We start from the raw sequence: 22,121 nt of genomic DNA, 5'->3' as shown, positions 1-22,121 counted from the left end.
AATTCGGATGATAATTCCATCTTCATGCAAGATAATACTCCCATTCACATAGTTGGCAATGTCCAAAAGTCCCTTGAAGAGCATGATATGTCGTGTTTAGGTTAGCCTGCACAATCTCCAAACCTCAATCCTATTGAAAACGCCTGGCATTACATCAAGCAACAGCTAGTGCAATTATAAAATCCCAAATCTGGAACAACTTTGGAGAAAATTAAAGAGAACTGTGATGCTCTTTCACCGGAGTATTGCCGTAGACTAATGCCCAAAAGATTGCAGGCTGTCAAATTGCAGAAGAGCTATGCTACTAAATATTAACTAGTTCATTGTGTTCCCGTTCTATTTGTGTTGCATTAATGTTCGAAAGTTACATTTTAAATAACAATTTTCTATTGTGCGTAGAAATTTGCCTTCTCGATTTGAAGCTAATCTTTAAATTGACGTGAACACTAGAATACTTCAATTAAAAGTCAAATATGAACAGGTAAAATTATAGAAGAATAAAAGGCCAATCAAATGACGTATAGGTTGTTAAATTTAGCTGAAAAAATGACAAATGCGGACCTACTTTTGGCGCTACTATATATATATATATATATATATATATATATATATATATATATATATATATGCATAGTTAACAGTTGGAATTGTATTTCTCGGCAAAAGTTCTAGCTAATTTGCATATTCTTTAAAACATTCATTTTAATAAATTTCCTACGAGGGTTTTTTTTCGATTTTCTTATGAGATGATCATCTTTAGTAAACCTTTAGGTGTAATTATATTCATGCTGATATTCTACATAATTTATCCCTACGAAATATTTGCGTCAACAATGTTATCGTAAACACAAACCTCTTTCTATATATATATTTATTTATGCGTACATATATTTGTTTAAAAAGTTTTGCCTACCAAACCCTCTGCTATTTTTATTTCTACAGGCATGAAACTTTATATATAGAGTATTTGAGCCCATGCGAAGCTTTATATTTTGGCTTTAGCCGAGGAAAATCGGTGCAAATGTGTGAAAATGAGAAAAATAGAATTTGCCAGTTGAAGGTCGAACGACAGCATTACGAATATACATGCATAACGTAGTAGCTATTGGTTCATGTTTTATTTTTAGCTCTGCAGCAAACGTGTCTTCATAGCTCAGGCATTAACGTCAAATGAAAAAAAATAAATCGTAACCTACACGTTTTGGTTTCGATTCTAGCTTGTACCGCACAAGTCATTTTTTAAAAACATTTTAAATCATTACAATATATTGAGTCCGATATAATCTATATATCTATAAAAGTGAACGTGTGAGTGTCTGTGTGTGTGTCTATGTACATTTCCCTATGCAATAACTCTGTCGATTTTAAGTCTACAGACTCGAAATTTGATATACGGGGCACTGAGATTTTTGAAAATATTTGTAATCCGTTGTCGGCCAGAAATTTGGCTGTTAAGGGGTCAAAGTTCAACAATTTGACTATTGAGAACTCTACCACACTCCTCCGACTATTTTGGGTATAAACACTTCAAATTTTAGTTATAGGTTCCTTGGATATGGATCTAACTTAATAATTTGATTTGAGCCCAAAACAATAAATGTTATGGGGTCATAATAGGGGTCAAAGTTAAAAAAAATTGACCTCTTTTTTATTGCTCAACATACACCTCCAAACACCCGGGCAACACTGGGTTGAAATGCTAGTATAATAATAAATACGAAATCTGCATTCATCAAAATATCATATTTAAGTGTATTTTACGACTGGAAAATGCCGGGCGCCCTGCTAGTTACTTAACATTTTTATTCAGTTAAATAAACTATTTCAAATTACTGCAGTATCTTTCAATGTTCAATTCAAATAGGTAGTGCTGTGTCTGTTATGGTTTCTTGAGATCATCCTGTCAAGTATTATTCCTTCCATATTTAATGGCAATGTAATATATGTTCGCTAATTATTATACCATCATACCTTGCATAACCTCCTCCTTTGGTCACTGTAATATATGTATATTTATCATATATACTAGTAAAAACCAGAAACAGCATATTTTTGCTATTATATGTACCATATATTCATAAAAGGAAACGTCTTATTTCGGTTTCCTTTAGTGACAGTGCAGTATATGTTCGGTTATCATCCCAGGTATTTCCGCCTTCTTTGGGGAGAAGTGTATTACTATACTTATCTTCGTCAAATATACTAATAAAATCCAGAGACAGCATATATTTGCTGGTGTCTCTTATATAGATTTATAATAGGAAACACTTCTTATTACGACCTCCTTCAATGGCAGTATAGTATATGTACGAGGTTGTGAATGATGATACCGTCATCCAGAGTATTACCTCCTCCTTTGTCCTAAACACTAACGAAAATATGTGATCAGAGACATTATACTTTTGCTACTATACCTAACAGATTTCCGAAACGGAACGTCTTATTACGATCTACTTTAATGGTAATGTGGTACATGCTTGTTAATCATGATACTGTCATCCCAGGTATTACCCCCTTCTTCGTCGTATATACTAGTAAAAATAGGCAGTAAAAGGTAGTACACTTTTGCTTGTATCGTTAGCATTTATTTGCAATAGGAAAATTTATTTAGATATTGACAACGTGCAATTCTGTTCCCTTCACCGTTAAAGACTTGGAATAGAATGAACGCCGCGAAAATAAGATCAAAATAAAATAGTAAAACGAATACATAAAACGAAAACAGCTAAAGCAGTTTTCAAAATGTAGTCTTTCTATTAATAGCTCTCTGCTGAAGAAAATGACGAAAAATAACATTAAAGAAGAGAAACGCATTGATTTGTGTCACGTGCGTTCAAATGGATCCGAAACAATGGCGCAGATTTTTTTTCTTTTATTTCTCATCGTTTCTGTTGACGTTGAATTAAGGAAAATCACAGAAATTAAAGAATTTAATGGTTCATTTTCTTCTGATTGCCATTATCGGTTACGAAAAGGAGAGAGAGAGAGAGAGAGAGAGAGAGAGAGAGAGAGAGAGAGCGAGAGATGGATAGACAGAGAAAGAGTGAGAGAGAGAGAGAGAAAGAGAGAGATAGAGAGAAAGAAAAAACCAAAGGGAGAGTTAATTATTGCTGTTCGAAAAAAAAAGACTTTTCGGTTTGGAATATTTATTCTTGTGATGACGAATACACATATTAGGGGGTTATACAATCAATATTAAAAGGAACACTACTTTGTCCAATAGATGTTAAGTAATAATACTTGAATAACATCGAACATCATTTTAAACTCCGTCTTCAATGGGGTAAGTGCCACTAGCCATTTTAATTTGTCTATGCGACCATTAAGCTTTATTGTACTGCAGTGTCTTTGTTTACAAACCGTGTGAAAGAAAGGCTGAATGATGACGCATGATTATTTTCTTTGAAACGACCTAAACACAAGAAATCAGGTAACCTAGTAGAGGTCTATGTCAAAGCAAAGAATAATCGCATTTGTTCGTTTTATTTTAATCGAAACAACATGACTGACGCTAATAGTGGTATATGGCTATATATGTGGCCGCGTATTTTCTTAAAACATATATCGATCTTATCGTCTATGTTTAATTAATTCACCATAAAATATTTCAGTTCTCATTGTTCTAACGTACATAAAATGAAAGAAGTAAAAGGTATATTCTTAACATTGGGCTGGACTTTGAACATAAGCATATACTTTAATAGATACAGATATTTTAATTGGACATTACCATTTCCACAAACGCTTGCATTTCAAGCAGCTATCATCTGGAGAATATTTTCTAGAGTCGCAAAACCCGTGAGTGAAATAAACGAGATGCCTTAAATACGTTTCCAAACTTTTTTCGTACAGATCGTCGTAGACTCTTGAAAATTCAGTTTGTTATTGCTGCTATATACCTTATCAGGTGACTGATCAATTTTTATAATTTCATGTTGAAATGCACAGCTACAACAGGAATTGGAATACACCTTACTAAAGCCTGATTATCAAGAGCTTGTGAATTTCAAAAATGCAATATGGACGTAAGGACACTTTAGAAGAATGAGACGAAATAAAATTGTTTTAAACTATAAAATGCCACAGAAATATATGGAATGCTTTCAGACTACTTTTGGACCATCTTGCATGCATCGAGAATTAGTTTTTGAGTGGCATAAGAGATTCAAGAAAAGCAATGGATCTGTGATGGGAGGAGTAAGGAAGTCATAACACCAGAGTTGATTAGCTAAATAAAGAATTCATGGATAAGGACCGTAGCGTGTCTGTAAAGACAATAAATACGCAGTTTGATGTCAGTGTGGGAACTGTACAAACAATTCTTCGCGAGGAACTGAAGATGCGGAGAATTTGCGCACAGTTTGTCCGAATGGTGCAGTTCACAACCCCATACTTGCCACGGACTATTTGATTAAAATGGACATCACGACAGTTTCTTACCCTCCCTATAGTCCAAACCTTGCTACCTGTGACATTTTGCTATTCCATTAGCCCAAAGAAAACATTAGAGACTGTCGTTATGAAACACTTGAGAAGGTGAAAGAGGCTATGACGATGGCCATTGATGCACTTACACAAGAGGACTCTCCTGGAGCCTTTAAAAAAGTTGTTGGGACAACAAGTGCATTACATCCAGATGAGATTACTTCGAAGTGGACTAGAGTTTCATGTGTGTACTATCAATAAAAGTGCTCATACGAAAAAAAATGTCTGGGAACTTATTAAAATCACTTCGTATCCCTAAATATGAACCCAGCACAAAATTATGCATACGAGCACAGCCATAATTAATATTATTCATCTCTACATTTTCGGCCCGTGAAGAAGTAACTCTTATATACTGAGGCAATATAATTTTTTTAATTCCAATCATGTTAGCGAGATGGATATTCTCCACATCAGAAAACGATCTTCTGTCTAACTCTACCTTTATGATTAGGCAGGTAAATAAGAACACTGTGTGTATACAACCAAAGTAATTAAGGAAAAGTGTAGAATAAAAATAATATACAATTAATATCTCCCATATAATATTTTGATTGCAGAAATTCTCCTCTGGGCCAAAGTACCGTAGGTTTGCAACAACAGATTTCACATACAAATTTATTATGTCTAGACTAGTAGCCACTATCTTATGTAACTTTAGCACGCCATTTTAGACACGTTATCGGGTTTCACCCTTCGTAACAGGATCATAAACTTATTGACATAACATAATCTTTTCCTTTTCCGTTACAAAAATAAAAAAAAGTCTCCCAGATTAATTCCGCTCCTTCTGATTAGATGAGTTCTGGCCATTCGTATATTCCGGATTAACGGTACTAACATTTTAAACGAACGCTAATGTACCCTCAAACATGGCATCACAATGACACCTACTTTTGCCCTCTGAATATATTGTTCGCTCGCTGGCTTTGTACATTTGTTTCAGCAATTAATTATATTTTTTAAAACATGATTAATTTTTTTAAGGTAATTCATTACTATATACACTGTTTTAAATATGTGCGATCCACTGGATTCTCTCGGTGTATATATTCTTTCAAAATATCTGTCTGTCTGTCTGTCGGTCTGTCTGTCTGTCTCTCGCTGTCTCTCTCTCTCTCTCTCGCTTCGAAGACAAAACAACACACATTTATTTCCACTCCCTCTTACTCGGTCGCTCCCTTTGTATCTCGCCGCATATTTTCTTCTCCATTTAAAACTGTTATACTATTTTTATACTTTACTATATTTTATGTTTATATTTTTGACGACCCTTATTATAAAAATTATATAAAAATACGTAACCTTTTTTGTATTTGATATTTTTTTTATCGCATATCTTTTCAAATAACTATGCTTATTTATGTTAATATCTTCTAAATTTGGTCAAACTGTTTTGATATTTTCCATTTTTTGCTTCCATACCTAAACTGACAGATTTGAACGCGTGATTGAAAGTTAGGGTGTGGTTTTAGCCACAATTACCGATTTTCTACACTAATTACCCACACTACAGTTTTAATATAAATTTCATTGCATAGGGATTTGAATTCGGTGGAGTATTTTATTTAAATTTGTCTTTCGGACTGATTCTGGCGATTGCGCACACGTTAATATTTTGAGAGTGGAATTCGTACATTAGGTCCACCTCTACAATTTTCTTTAGCATGACTAATGACTATTGGGGTTTGACTGATTAAGGAAATCTCATTTAAAATTCTGCGGAGATAAGTACTAATAGAGATATAAAGACCTGTATTATGAACTGCTATTAACTTGTTGCCAAGTTTGTAAACACGCGCAATAAACAAATGTACTTATCTCCTACCGATACTGGCAGCCACAATGTTTTTGTGGCAACGAGTATCACGGTTAAATTTGGAGGAATTATTTTTCCACAACCCCTCAATAAAAGGGCGTTATATACTCCAAAAAGCCCTTTTTCACATAGAGATGTTGAGGTGTCTATTAAAAACACCGTTCTTAAGATAGGGAGATTGATGGTGTCTATTCCAAAATCCGTTCTTAACATGACAACAATTCTCAAAGAAGTAAAGTGAAAAAAAGTGGTAATTGTTTTGTTTTACACGTTAAAAAAAACGACATAAAATTTAATACTATTGGTGGAAGAGTTAAAAAGCAGAAGACTTGAACAACAAACAGCTAGGACTACTAAACAGTTCATATAAAGTGAGAATCTTTAATCTCGAAAACGTTTTTTTCCTGATAGACTTTTTAAATTTACGTTTATTAATACACACTGATATATATATATATATATATACTACAATCACTCTCTCTCTCTCTCTCTCTCTCTCTATATATATATATATATATATATATATATATATATATATATATATATATATATATATTGCGTGTGTGGCTGGCGAATTTTTTAAACACAGTAATTTTATTATAATTGTTTTTTTAATGAACGAAAATTATAATTTTCTTTCAAAATATAGCTGAGAAGCTGACCTAGGAAATGTATAGATTGTTTGGTCGCAAAATGAGTGAACGGTGAAGATTTAAAGCAGTTCTAAATGAGTAAAACTAACACAGCCATATATTCAAACCCTACCGAGTTTGAATGATACACACACACACACATACACACACAAACACACACACACACATATATATATATATATATATATATATATATATATTAAGTAATGTGATCGATAATTAAAAATTTAAAAATCAAATTATAATTAAATTAAAAATCCGTTTCATAAGAAGGAACAACAACAAAATAAATTATCTGTACGATCGTTTTTTATATATATACCTTTATATCTATGTATATGTATATATGTGTGTCTATTTTTTCATATATATGCATGTATATATTTGAAATGTGGTACTTAAAGCAAACTTATAATTTAATTTAAATTCAAATCGATATTTTAATCTATTTCTTTTCTATCTCTAACCCATATTAATTTTCTTATAAATTTTAAATCCAGACCTTTTATTTCAATTTTTTTCAGATACATCTGCCTTACTTTTAATGCTAGGTTTATTTATGGTGTCTTTTAAATTTAATAAAAACCCTTCAAAATTTGCTGACGAGGAGACCTTGCTTATTAAAAACTATATGTAATTATTGTACGTAACTTGATGTCTACCACAATAAGAAGCATTGTTTTCCGAAACGATCATACAGATAATTGATTTTGTTGTTGTTCCTTCTTATGAAACGGATTTTTAATTTAATTATAATTTGATTTTCATATTTTAAATTATCAATCACATTACTTAATATTGAATTAGCTCTAGGATATTTACCTATCGAGCTTATTATATATCTAAATTACAACGAGCACTTTCTCTTTCCTGTATTTTAATTAAACTAGTAATTTCACTGTTACATTGAAATACACTCAGCTCTTAAGACTATTGTTCTAATCTCCTTTAAATTCTATATATATATATATATATATATATATATATATATATATATATATATATATATCACCACCGAAGTTAAGAGCAACGTTGAGTCTGGCTAGTATCAGATGGCTGACCATTTGGGAATTCTAGACGCTGTACGTCCTCTCCGCTTATCTCGGTATTTGTTTCCAGTCTACCCGTACTTCACTTGCCACTGGTATTTAACAATGTTGTCTCAGGAGAAGTGGGGTTGGGATTGCGCATCTCCTGCCACAAAAATTTTCACGCGCAAGGAACTCTTTGTGGGTATCCATAGTCTGTCCAAGACTGAAGGAGACTGCTATATATATATATATATATATATATATATATATATATATATATATATATATATATATATATATATATAGTTATAAAAATATATATGGTAATTGAGCTAGACAGAATATTCTGCGTTTTATCCACGTTAGGATTCGTCAGGCTTATTCCGTTTGTCGTTCAAGTCTTCTGACGAATCTTTGCGTGGGTGAAACGCGGAATATTCTGTGTACCTTAATTGCGATATGTATTTTTATAACTTACTACCTAGCTCTACATATATATTGAGCATTGAGCACTGTTGAAGTAAATACTTAAAGTTTACCTATAAAAGTATACTTCCGTATAATAATTTATGTGATTAAATGAAGTAGTCATATATATATATATATATATATATATATATATATATATATATATGTGTGTGTGTGTGTGTGTGTGTGTGTGTAAACGTATCTACTGCACTGCCCTTTTAAATGATAAAATTCTACGAAAATCCCATCAGTACGTATCCCAATGGCGTCACATCAGCCATTTGACACCTATTTCTTCTCGAGTACCTTCGGGCCTTGATAAGTGGTAAATCCCCTTGTCATATATATATATATATATATATATATATATATATATATATATATATATATATATATAGTATGTAAATATAATTATGCCAACGTATTAAAGAATGCGCCACTCACACATTAAAAATAAAAGAAAACTTTGTAATGGTAGGCCAAGCCTTTGTTTGAGCGAAGCTGTGTTCTAACAAATAAAAACATTAACCTGTGCGAAAAAAATAACAACGAATCTGATTGGTTAATTAAGTAGACTAAATATTACGTCAGTCTACCTTCACTTTTACGTCCATAAATAGCAGTATTAATATCAAATGTATTTACATTTGAAAAAAATGGAGCATTCGCACTCTCTTTCTTTTTCCTTTCGTTTCTCATCTCTCTATCTTTATAGTCTGTCTAGGTCAGTGTCAGTTTACAGATATTCTTATGAAAAGAAATTCAAAAAACAGTGATAGTAAACAACATTATCTTACCTACATTGTACAAAACGGGCCGTATCGTGATAAAACAACACAATGATACAAATAATATAATAAAATACTACTAATACTAATACTAATAGTAGTAGTGTTATTGTTGTTACTATTAATGTTAATATTATATTGACATGAAGATAGTTAATATACGAGGTGCCTTAAATAGTTTTCCAGACTTTGTTCATATGCGCACTTTTATTGATAGTACACATATGAAACTCTAGTCCCCTTCGAAGTAATCTCTTCCAGTTACAATGCACTTGTACCGCTCCCACGTCTTGAAGGCCTCATAGAAAGCCTCTTGTGTGAGCGGTCCAATGACCCTCGTCACAGCCGCTTTCATCTCTTCAATTTCTCACGACGACAACCTCTAAGGTTTTCTTTGAGTTAATGGAATAACAAAAAGTCACAGGGAGAAAGATCTTGACAATATGGAGGGCGATGAACTGTATTGCTGCTCATGACAGCGTTTTTTCTTTTTGATCTCTGAACACCCTTGTGACAAATTTCGTGTTAATCTTCCGCAGCTTCAGTTCCTCGCGAATGTATGTACAGTTCCCACACTGACATCAAACTGCATTTATTGTCTCTATAGACACACGACGGCCCTATAAATGAAATTCTTTATTTGGCCAATCAACTCTAGTGTTCTGACTTCCCCACTCCTCCTATCTTCCCTACATTCTTAGAATCTCTTATAATACTTAAAAACTGATACTCGATTCATGCAAGATGGTCCAAAAGTAGTCTGAAAGTATTCCATACGTTTCTGTCCCAAGTTTAAAAGAGAATTTTATTGCATATCATCCTTCTAAAATATCCTCACGTCCAGACAACATTTTTGAAATTCATCAGCTGTGAAAATCAAGCTTCAGTAGAGTGCATTCCAATTCTTGCTATAGCTGTTCAGTTGAACCTGAAATTATGAAAATTAGTCAGTCATCTCATAAGACGTATATCAGTAACATAATGAAGTTTCAAGATTCTATAACAATTTTAAATACCGGTATAAAAAATGTCTAAAAACTTAATGAAGGCATCGTAATACCTGATCACAGGAACACTAAGAAAAGTTTCGAAAAAACAAACAAACAAACAAACAAACAAAAAAGCACGAGGAATATTCCGAAAGTAATGCCTTCTATTTTTATTTCTTCCACTTGAATAAGAGGGGATTGCAAATTATATTGTTATGATGACTCATGCATTCATAACGTGAATGCTTCATATCTCTGTTCCAGATATTGACGGTATGGAACTCTAAGAAAGCAACCCTAGTCATGGACATGCGGCAGAGATCCGTCATTCCTGGCACGCAATGCATTGAGAATGGTGGTTAGTATGTAAAAAAAAAGAAAAAAAATTCTGGAAAACAAAATGTTGCTTGTTTTAATGGTATTCTCGTCGTAGCTTTTCAACTTTTTGAATTAAAAACATAGAAGGCTTTTCTTTTTAAAACGACCCCCATACAATGAGCAATAACTATCTTAGCCTTTTACCTAAAAACAATATGTAGTATCTGTTCTGATGCTAAATTTAGCTTATTCTAAGTTCCAGAAGGAAAAGCAATTTAAAGTTTTAGTTAAAAATTTAGAATTTTTTTTTTAATTCAATTTTCACCCCAAACAAGGCACAGTGCCACTTTGAAGCAGGGGGCTACTATCAGGGACTTAATTAGCGGGGTCATTATGAAGGGAGATGAGTAGAAAGATGTTTGTTGACATTACACTTGAACTTCTGCATATCGTTGCAGTTGGGAAAGCAGAATCCCGGAAGGGAGTTCCAAAGACCCGCAGTTCTGGGGAAGAAACTATTGGAGTAAAAGGCTTTCTGGCACCTAGGGATCTCTACTGTAAAGGGATGAGACTTAGTAGCTTGTCGGGTTTGTCGGGGGTAGTTACGTCGGGGAGGTACAAGTGTTTGCAGTTCGTCAGAGCATTCACCATGTAAGTATTTGTAGAACAGGCAGAGGGATGCAACATCTCGTCGATGGGACAGAGGCTGAAGCCTAGCTGACAGTTCAGGATCTATCAGGTTGGCGACTCTCTTTTGAACCCTGTCCAGGAGCGAGAGACAAGCAGAAGATACACCAGCCCAGATGTGACAACAGTACACCATACATGGGCGAATGGTTGCCTTATAGAGGTATAGGATACTGTCAGGCGTAATTAGTTTTCTAGCACGGTAGAGGGAGCCAACCTTCCTTGCAGCAGCCTTGGCAATGCTCTCAATGTATCTATTCCAGTTCATATTCCCTGTAAACGTTAGGCCGAGGAGTTTAAAAGTACTTTCAGGTAATGTGTTCTTAGCCATTGCTATTGGTGGTAGAGAAGGTTTCATGTAGTTATTGAAGGAGACAAGCTTAGTCTTAGCAGCATTGAATGTGACCAACCATTTTTGTCCCCATTCCACTTCGGATTGGAGGTCATCCTCTAGTGTTTCTGCCATTTCCTTGGATATGTGTTCATTTGTTTTCCCCTCATATCTGTTATAGAGAGTGGTGTCATCGGCAAATATACCCATATCCGAAACAATTTTATCAGGGAGGTCGTTTATGAATATCAGGAATAATAAAGGTCCAAGGATAGACCCCTGAGGTACTCCCGCATTTATGTCGTATTGTTTGGATGTACGACCGTCGAGGACAACTTTGATTTTTCTATTACTTAAGAAGGATTTAATTACATTATGAATTCTTCCAGTGATTCCATATAATCTAATTTGCCTAAGAAGACCATCGTGCCATACCCTGTCAAAAGCCTTAGATATATCGAGGGCCATCGCTCTACCCTCCCCTGTTTTATCCAATGAACGGTATATACGTTCAGAAACTACAGTTAAGATATCTGCTGTTGAACGGGCTTGCCTGAATCCATATTGTTTGTCAGTCAGGAGTTTAGCAACTGTTAGGTGCTGGACTAGGGCTTGATTAACTAAGGACTCAAATATTTTGGCGAAAAGCGGGAGGAGGCTAATGGGGCGATAATTTAGTGGGTCAGTTCTTTCACCAGAATTCTTGAAGACTGTTACCCCAGAGGCGGTTTTCCAGCAGTCGGGAAAACAAGATTCATTAAGGCATTTATTATAAAGTTTGGACAGAACTGGAGCAACCTCGGCAGATCATTTTTTTAATAGCACAGCCGGGATGAGATCTGGTCCACACGCTTTTGAGGTGTTTAGGTTTTTTATAATAGCATGTACCTGAGAAGGGGTGATTTTCAAATCGTCTAGTAAGGCGTCTGTTCGCAGAGGAAAATCAGGGAGTGAGTGGTGTACCGAGTTCAGTGTGGAGTTTGAGGCAAACCGACTGGCAAGCAGATTAGCTTTGTCAGTTGCCGTGCAAGCAACCTCATGATCGTTTGATAGTGGGGGAATAGTTGACTGTCCATTATTTACTACGCTGTTGTAGATTTTCCAAAAATCCCGGGGTCCTAATTTCTGTGCTTCGATGCGTTTTCTGGTGGTTTCAGAGTAATCTGTCTTAGCTGTCTCTATCACTCTCTTACAATTATTTCTAGCTTCTATATACTTCTGTTTATTTGAGCTGGACTTATGTCGGTTGAATCTGCGGAATGCATGCTGCCTTTGACAAATGGCAGCTGCACAAGCAGAAGTAAACGATTGGGGGGAGTGGGGCTTGCTATAGAATTTCCGTGCGGGAACATGTGCTTCATAGCAGTTTTGAACCATTCAGTGGTCTCATTTGCACACTGTTCCGCTGGAAGAGTAAAGATATTTTGCCATGGGGCATCTCTGATGAGCTCCCTGATGGCTTCCCAGTCAGCCTTTTTGTAATATCTCGTTGTTTTGAGTAGTGGGTCTTCAGTTTTAGGGCGAGAATTTAGGCTGATTTCTACCATTATCACAGCGTGATCAGCATTCCCGAGTGGGCTGACGGCATTTGTTGTACAGTCATTGGGAACCGTTGTCAGAAAGAGATCTAGAAGTGAGGCATGTTGATCTTGCTGGTCTGGGAAACGTGTCGGAAATGTAACCAATGCTCGTGTGTTTGGGAAGCTGAATTTTATTCAAGCAAAATCAAAGACATTGGCCATGATTTATCCTGGTGAGATGCTAATAAATGGGAATGATGATCTCCGACAATGATTTCCCTGAATAATTCAGTTGTCATATAACCAACCATAATCCAGCGTCTCAGCTTCTATCGACTTTTACTTATTCAGTTGTATAAATTATTAGCAATGACCTTGAACTCTCAGGGAATCGTGCCAGCGGCGCCAATAATAATAGCGTAGTTTTAGTTGAATTGTAGACGTAATATCAATTGAACAATAACTTTTTTTGTTGTAAAAGTTGCTATTTCTTCTTCAACAAACACGTCAATTCAAGAATAATCGATACTATGCGTTTGTTTTTCTTTCTTTTATTCTCAACAGATAATTTGTAGATGTTAGTGATTAATTATGTATGACGCCTGCGGTTGAATGTACTATTGCTGAATTTTACTGTTTTTACTATTAAGCACCGGTTATCAAAATCCGGATGTCACTTAAGAATAAAGGTTGAAGGGATTGTAAGTGGGTCGATGATCCTCACCACTAGAAGATTGGAAGCAATGTATGAAATAGGCAGAAGATAAGAAAAAGTTATCATTATTTACTTACTTACTTGGGGTAATTACAATTTGTGGTGTTCTCTGGAGTCTAAGTGACAACAGGTCTCTGCAGATTTGCAGTACTCTCCACTACTTTTGATAACCTTTGCAAAAGAAGTTTTTTTTTTTACACAGTGATCACCACTTATCAAGGCCCGGAAGCCACTCAGGGATAAGGGTTATTGCAAGTACAGTACGTTAGTGTGGAGATTTGATGAAGTGTTTACTTAAGGGGGCGGTTCATTAGGAATTTGTTAACGTTGGACTTGGAGACATCCAAGTTGTAGTCTGATGGGAAGCAGGCAGACGGAACAGAGTTCCACAGGCGTGCAGTTCTAAGAAAAAAGCTTTGTTCATGGAATCCACGTTTTGATTTAGGCACATATAAAGAGTGGGGGAAATTTTTCACAGTAGATTCAGCTAGACGGGTGTTTTTCGTGAAAGATTGGCGAGGGGGGACCAGAGATTGGAGTTCAGACGAGCACCTGCCATGGAAATAACGATAAAACAAGGATAGGCTCGCAACGTCTCTCCTGTGGGAGAGAGGTTGCAGGGTAGAGAAAAGGGCATCTCCCACTAAGCCACGAAGTCTATTTTGTACTCTGTCAAGGCAGGATAGGCTGTTTGTAGCAGCTCCTTCCCAGATATGGCAACAGTATTCCATCCTTGGACGTACTTGGCTTATCACAACAGCCTAGAAAGGTATCTACCATTAGAAAACCGTGTCTGTCATTGTTAATTGTCTTCGGCGATGGATAGGAAGCTGAATTAACATATCTTATTTTTCGTTCTGCTATGATGCAGTCCTGGTGTGTTCTTCTCGGTTTTTACAATGACAGGATTACGGAGCCAGGGAGCGATGGTGATGAGACAAGTATCAACAAATGTAATTACTCATCAAAAATTTATTTTTGGTTTATTCTTTCTTAATACGCATACATGCACACACCTGAAACAACCCACCACTTTCTTGATGAACATCTTGGCTCAGAATCGTAGGGATAAGAGGATAAACAGCCATGTTAGTGCGTATTCTACTGTTAGTGGAATAAACGTTTAACTCGCGGGAACTGTGGAAATTCGCCAGCGGACCTTTTCATATGTAATATATTGATGTTGGCATTCTGTGGACGTTCAGTGTAAATGGAAAATATTATTGTAGTTCTTTTATTAAATCTACAAAAGTATTTATCTAAGATAGCAGGGACGCTTGGTCGTAAAATACGCTTAATTATGAGATTTTAATTCATGCGGATTTCGTATATATCATTATAGAGTCAATTTTCTATCGATTCTAATACATTATAAAGTTGTGATTTCAAAAATATGACTTGGGTGCATCAGTTTGAATCGAAGCCAAAACCAAAACTTATGAAGAAACACACACACACACACACACACACACACACACACACACACACACACACACACACACACACATATATATATATATATATATATATATATATATAACTTGAATTCCTATATCGAAATCCAAACTTATTAAGAATCTTGGTAAAATTATTTATTACAAGAAATGGAAGGTCATAACAATTAAACGACAGTCACTCGGGAGGAAAAGATGTAAGCGTAATACACAAAATAACACACACGCTATCGTATTAATATATAGATAATACGTTTTATGTTTATATTTTTCTTTGAATTGACACGTTTCAAACGCTTTACAACAGGAAACTCCCTGTTGACTGACAGAGGATCGTGAGAAGGATGAAGTAATGATTGAAAGGATTGGCGTAAAGCAACGTACTAATAAATACTGATTGCATAACACGCCTTAAGTTGAAATTCAGTCACTTTGTATCGGCTTTTCCAAAGTTAGGCGACAACCGTCTTGCGGTCTAATATATATCATTCAATAAAACTGCGCAAAAAATTGAAAATTATTTTTTATAAGTCCGTACATCTGTACAAGTGGCTTTGTCTGTCATTAATTCAAATGTCTGTCACATTTCTCTATTAAATCGGATTTGCATAGCAAAATCTGTAAATTGATCAAAGGCATCTTAATAAGAACATCACTCTGACAGTAAACAATTAGTAATAGGACAGATGCACCTATAAAGAATAGAAAATAACAAAGCAGGTGATACTGTTAAAATAAGTAATAATTAGGGCTGTGACAACAGAGTATTCTTTTCATTGTTTTGACTCTCGAGTATATATCAGTTAATATTTTATATGATTTTATATAAAGTGATGTGGTTCTCGGTTGATTAAATGAGTCTAGCTGTGTCAGATACATACTCGAAAGTCAAAACAATGAAAAGAATATGCTGTTGTCACAACCCCAGTAATGATGCAGATAAATGTCTAAAAAGAACAATTAATAAGGCAGAAAAGATCCTAAAACTGAGAAGCAATAAGCCAGATGTGACTCTAAAAAAATTAAACATAATGAAAACAGTGAACAAAAAAAAAGAAGTAATAAAGTATATGTGAATCTAAAAACGTCTGCAATTCAATTTATCCAATTTAGTTTTTCCCAACTATTACATTAAAACACAAGGATTTGGATTTGCTTGATTTTTATTTCATTTGAAAAATGCTATGTCGTGACCACCTAGAATTAATCGATGATTGTTTACGAAGAGCAACGGAAATTGCAACCAGATTGTTCAACGTTCACCGATTTTCAATGGTTGTCCGTTGTTATTAGCTATTAAACATAGTTACTGACCCGGCGTAAACGTTTCATTCAGATTGGAGAAGTGTAGAAGGCGTGATCACGGTGTAATAAATAGGTGGGCACATGCGTAATAGATGCATGAGAAATTTGGCATGTAATTTTATGTACATAGTCATGCATACAATGGCTTGTCCAGAGCAAGTTTATGTTTAATAGTGATTTTATGGATCTCGTTTAAAAAGCTGATCTCTCACCCCCTCTGTCTTCCTCTCTCTCTATCTCTATCTCTATCTCTGCATGTGTGCATGTGCTTGTATGTAGATAGAGAGATATGTGGCCACCTGTATTTACATTTTTTATTCCAACACACACACACACACACACACACACACACACACACACACACACACACACACACATATATATATATATATAGAGAGAGAGAGAGAGAGAGAGAGAAAGAGAGAAAGAGACAGATCAAAAGAAGCAAACCAAGTTATGTGTTCATCAACGTTTCGTCTTTATTGCAAGACTTCCTCTGCAATAAAGAAGAAAGGTTGATGACCACACAACTTGATCGAAACCCGGCGAAAACCTAATCACCTTGATTTCTGCGTAAAATATGAAAAATAAGCATAAAAACACTTATTGAGAGTCAAGTTTACCGACCGACCGCTACAGACATTAGGCGGGGAGAGCTTCAAAGAGACAATGTTTTCTATGTCACCTTTCTATTTCATACCTCATGAATATCTGTATGTTACCGCATGTGTTCGTACGTAACTGTGCATATTTGCAACTATTGTTAATTGTGTGTATGTGTATATGTTGTCCATTTCACTTCGGTTGCAATTTTTCATTAAATGATGAAATCATTAATGACAAGATACCTTCATTTATATGCGTCTCATGTAGCCAAGCTATTAAGGCAGCGAACACTTGCTACAGGGGCCTGGATTTCAAGTCGCACTAAATTTAGCCACACTGATGAATCCTGGAGATTATAAAACACGCGTCTGAGGACAATGTATGACGTATATAGATATGTATATGTATATATTGTAAATGTATATATATATATATGTATGCATATCCATACACACACATATATTCAAAGAGAAGAAGAGACAGACAGACAGACAGACAGACAGACTGAGGGTGAGATATAGATAGAGAAAGATGCAGAATAAGACAAGGACATCTGGCCACGATAATTGTTTTCAGATAACAGAAGATTTTCATATTTTAAAATTCAAACGTTTCTCATGACTAGGGCTATGACACCAGCATATTATTTTCCTTGTTTGGATTCTAAGGTATATGTCCATTGATATAGTATATGTTTTTTATGTAGTGTGATATGGTTCTCGGTTGATTAATTGTGTTTGTGTCGGATATATACCCGAGAGTCAAAACAATGGAAACAATATGCTGTTGTCATACTTCTATGAATACAGGAAGGGGAGGCATCAACCAGGCCAACCACCCAACCATGCGTCCTTAAGTCAGTATGTTATAATAAGCTCACCTTCGATCTACGTATTCGTTTGTTCATTTGATAGACACTGCATTGTCTTGTAGTCGCTTCTATTTTTTTGTTTTTTGTTTAGGTGCTTTTGAAAAAAATACCAACATAAAAATGGCCGGCTCCACCTAAACAAATATTTACACACACGAAAAATCCAACAATTATAAACGCTTGTTTAGTCAGTAGTTACCAGCCATTCGTCCAACGAAAGTTCTGTATCTCTTTTGTTATTCAACAGAGTGCCAAATGCTCGTCAAACAACATTTTTGTTTGGTTTCGTTCACGTTTTTGCATAAGTCATTATCATAACCTCATAAACATCTCGAGGTTCGTGAATATTAGAAAAAGAAAAAAAGATTAAATAAAGTAAAATAAATCAAATGTTACAATTACTTAATTTAAGAAAAAAAGTAAGTGTATGTGTCTGTGCGTGTGCGTGTGTATGTGCGAGAGATTGAGCTATATAGAGAGTATTTGTTTGTTTATTCTGAATGCAATTTATTATGCTTGATCAAGGTCTATAATACAAAAAAACATAGGCATATAATTTCACATTGACATACGTGCTAATACACATGTATATGTGCATGTCTACGCACCCGTGCACACACACACACACACACACACATATATGTATATATATAGGATAAAACACTAGTGTCTGTAGGTATTTATTATAGTAAATAATAATATCTTCCCTTTTACGATACTTGTTTCTTATCGTTGAGCACTTTCAGTTGAAATAATAAGTCGGTCAACTTAGCTTATATGCGCATCTCGTCATATAATGACTAGAACACTCTGACTGACGTTAAAAGCATTTAATGAGAATAAATGTTTAATTTCAACTGTATCACTCGCGGTTGACGGTAGCCGAATGGTTCAGGTCCTTGCTAATGAAGGTAGACATGACTTCTGTTGCCGGGGTTCGAATCTCTCGACTGGCATTAATTGTGACACCTTGCACTTATGATTCCCGAAAGGATGAAACACTAGTGTCTATAGGTATTTAATAATTATAATAGTAAATAATATATATATATATATATATATATATATATATATATATATATATTTGGATCGTATGCATGTTATTCTCATAACTTTTCGGTTGATGTGAATTACTTTGATTTATGTTTTTACCGAAATGGAAAATCCTTGTGTTGAACAGAGTTTCGAACTAAGTCTTTCATTTAAAGTACTTTACTTCAACTAAGGTTTCAACTTTGGCTTAGTAGAAGTTTTATATAATTTGTAATTATGCTCTAATCGCTACCCATACTAAACATCGAATGTTCGTAATTCAGAAAACTGTCACACAGAACTGATTAAACTATACAACGCATTTCTGGTTTTAAAAAGTATATACCACACATGATCTCTTATTGTGCAAGAAAAGTAACCTCATACTGACATTTATTTCTTTAGAGAAGGCACCGTTTTCATGTACTTTATAACATAGTTTAATATTATTATTTTTGAATGAAAAAAAAAGAATGCTTAGTTTAAACAATACGTTTCCTTTTAACACCTTTGTATTGAATGTTATACTCCCTCTTTGTATTCTAGTAATTTATGTTGTCTAGAGACCCATTTTATTTTTAAACGTCTCTCCGTTACTTGAATATCCTGATGGAATCTCAAGCTATGGTAATCACTTATATCACTAAGATTCTTCGCAAAATTTTTCAAAGCGACCATTTTGCAATATATATATATATATATATATATATATATATATATATATATATATATATATATATATATATACCTAATTCCACAAAAGCTGGCCAAAAATGAATTTCCCATGCCGTTGTGCATATAAAAGTTGCCACAAATGATACGGCTTGTGTAGTAAGTTACAATTCAACTTACACAGTTTAGCATTACACTGTGTTTTATAAGTTTAAAAACAAACATCGGATGTTGCTTCTGTTCTGGTTGAGTTGTTATAACAATGATAGCATTCTACAGCAATCCACACTTATTGCCTTACTACATGGACTAATCCAGACACTATGGGTAGTTATAATGGCAGCAAAGCCGCTATGACCAACACAAAAGCAGTGTCTGGCAATACATTCATTCAGTATTTTCTGTGAAGACATATTTTTCTTAACTGCATCCTCTTGTCTTAGTTATTTTCGGCTTATTACAGGTAAAACACTAAAATTATTATTTCAACTAATCGAATAAAGGTTTCTATTTATATTATTGCATGTTATTAAGATTGTGTAGGACAGAATTAGTTTTTTCTGTAAACGAAATTCTGTTGCTCGTTCAATGGTTGCTGAAATTGAATTAACAAGAATAACACTTCAGTATTCGTGTTTGTTTTACAAGTTACTAGCTTTTTCCCACACACCCACAATCAGGAAAACAATCTTATCGCTAGGAGGACTGTTTACCTGCACCTACCTGCGTGTCCTACTTTGTTAACTTTCATAAAAAGGAAGAAAAAAACTTAAAAACCAATTCATTCTACTAAAATTAAATTAAATACAGATTTATCAGAAACTAGTAAAACCACCTGGCGTTGCACCTTCATTTGCTTTTATATAAATTTAAATATATATATATATATATATGCTTTGATTTTGTGGAAAGCATAGGATTTTAGGCCTCTTAAAACTTTGATTAAAACATATCTTAATATATGTATTCAAGTTATGTGTGCATAAATTAAACGTTTTATTATAAGTAAATAGCCCTGTTTATTGAATTCACAAATATTGAATGTTTGTAGACACTAAATTCAATTTAACTTCTAGATTGTACTCTGATCAACACTTTCACTTCTATGTAGTTACGTGTAATGTTGTTACGTCTCAACCATGAAAGTTCATGATCCTCCCTTATTAACAGCTTGCTCAGGTATGCGCCTATTTATCATCCGATCAAACTGAGGAAACTCCGCCTGCAAATAAGCAGAAATGTTCAGTTCAATTCAATTTCTTTAGCAAAAATTAAAACAAATATGCTTCAGTTGCTACGTAGGAAAATGGCGGTAGAAATTTCCACGGACAAAGTACAGTAGATAAGCAACTGTCAAAATCCACCGTGAATTATTGTTTGGGCGCATTTGTTACCTCCCTTTGAAGTCTGTTCAATGGTTCAGTGATTCTGATTGAGAAATCGACACTTTGGTGCAGTTGAAATCAACGATAAATAATTGCTTACGGTGTCTGATGCACGAGTGAATATTAGGTCACGAGCTCTGTTATAAGGACTATTGAGGATATTGTAGGTCAACCTGAGATCATCGCCTAATGATTTGCGCTCAAGGAAGAAAAGATTAAGTTTCTTGAGTCGGCTTTCATATGGCAGATCCGATAGACCTTGCACCATTCGATTAGCCTTCTGTGCACTCTCTCCACATGCTAGATATCACGTATTAGGTATAACTAGACACAATACTTTAACGAAGGAAGCACGAGGTGGATGAAATAGTTCAGGAGTCAGTTTGCAGAAACAGCGTTTATTGTTGAAGATGGAAAACATTTATTTAATTTTATCTTTGTTCCAAATCACTAACTAGTGAGATGGAGGACACAGAGAGGTCGATAAGGAACGGACAAATTCCCTTACTCACTTTCCATTTGAGCCATATGATGTCACATCTGTTTCTACTGATTCCCATAGATAAGTCATAATAAACCTCAAGTTCACCAAGTTCAGCCTTACTGAACTTTCATTCCAATTATTTTCAACTAACCAAATGATATACCAACGGGTCTACCTGCATAATATTTAACAATATTAACAAAAAGATGATTCCGCCTTCTCTAAAAGACCGGGAAAGGTGGATTTCTCAGTTGTAGATCAAACACTTTGCTCAAGAGTATCCACTGCAGTTTTACTTCTTTTTTTTCTTAATGAATATAGATTTTATTAAACGCATAGATACTGGCGTTTACTATAAAAAATATTAAAATCGATTTGGTATTAACTGTAACTAAAGGGTGTCTCTACACTGCTAATCGAGACTTCATCACTAGGTGCACTTACAAATCATAACTAAAGCTATACTGAACTAGACATAGCTGAGAGTGAGAAGATTACGAAATAAAAA

At 34.6% G+C, this 22,121-nt stretch overlaps 1 protein-coding gene across 2 annotated transcripts in view; it reads left to right on the top strand.

The window, feature by feature from the left end:
* Window positions 1–22,121, top strand: part of LOC145277023 (uncharacterized) — a 257,832-nt gene that overhangs the window by 57,508 nt on the left and 178,203 nt on the right. The window lies entirely within an intron of this gene.

Source organism: Euprymna scolopes, chromosome 5 (genome assembly GCF_053919585.1).
Source record: "Euprymna scolopes isolate OS-2025 chromosome 5, ASM5391958v1, whole genome shotgun sequence".
NCBI classification, from domain to species: Eukaryota; Metazoa; Mollusca; class Cephalopoda; order Sepiida; family Sepiolidae; genus Euprymna; species Euprymna scolopes.
The sequence above is the reverse complement of the archived record's forward strand: the minus strand, read 5'-3'. Positions and strand labels throughout refer to the sequence as shown.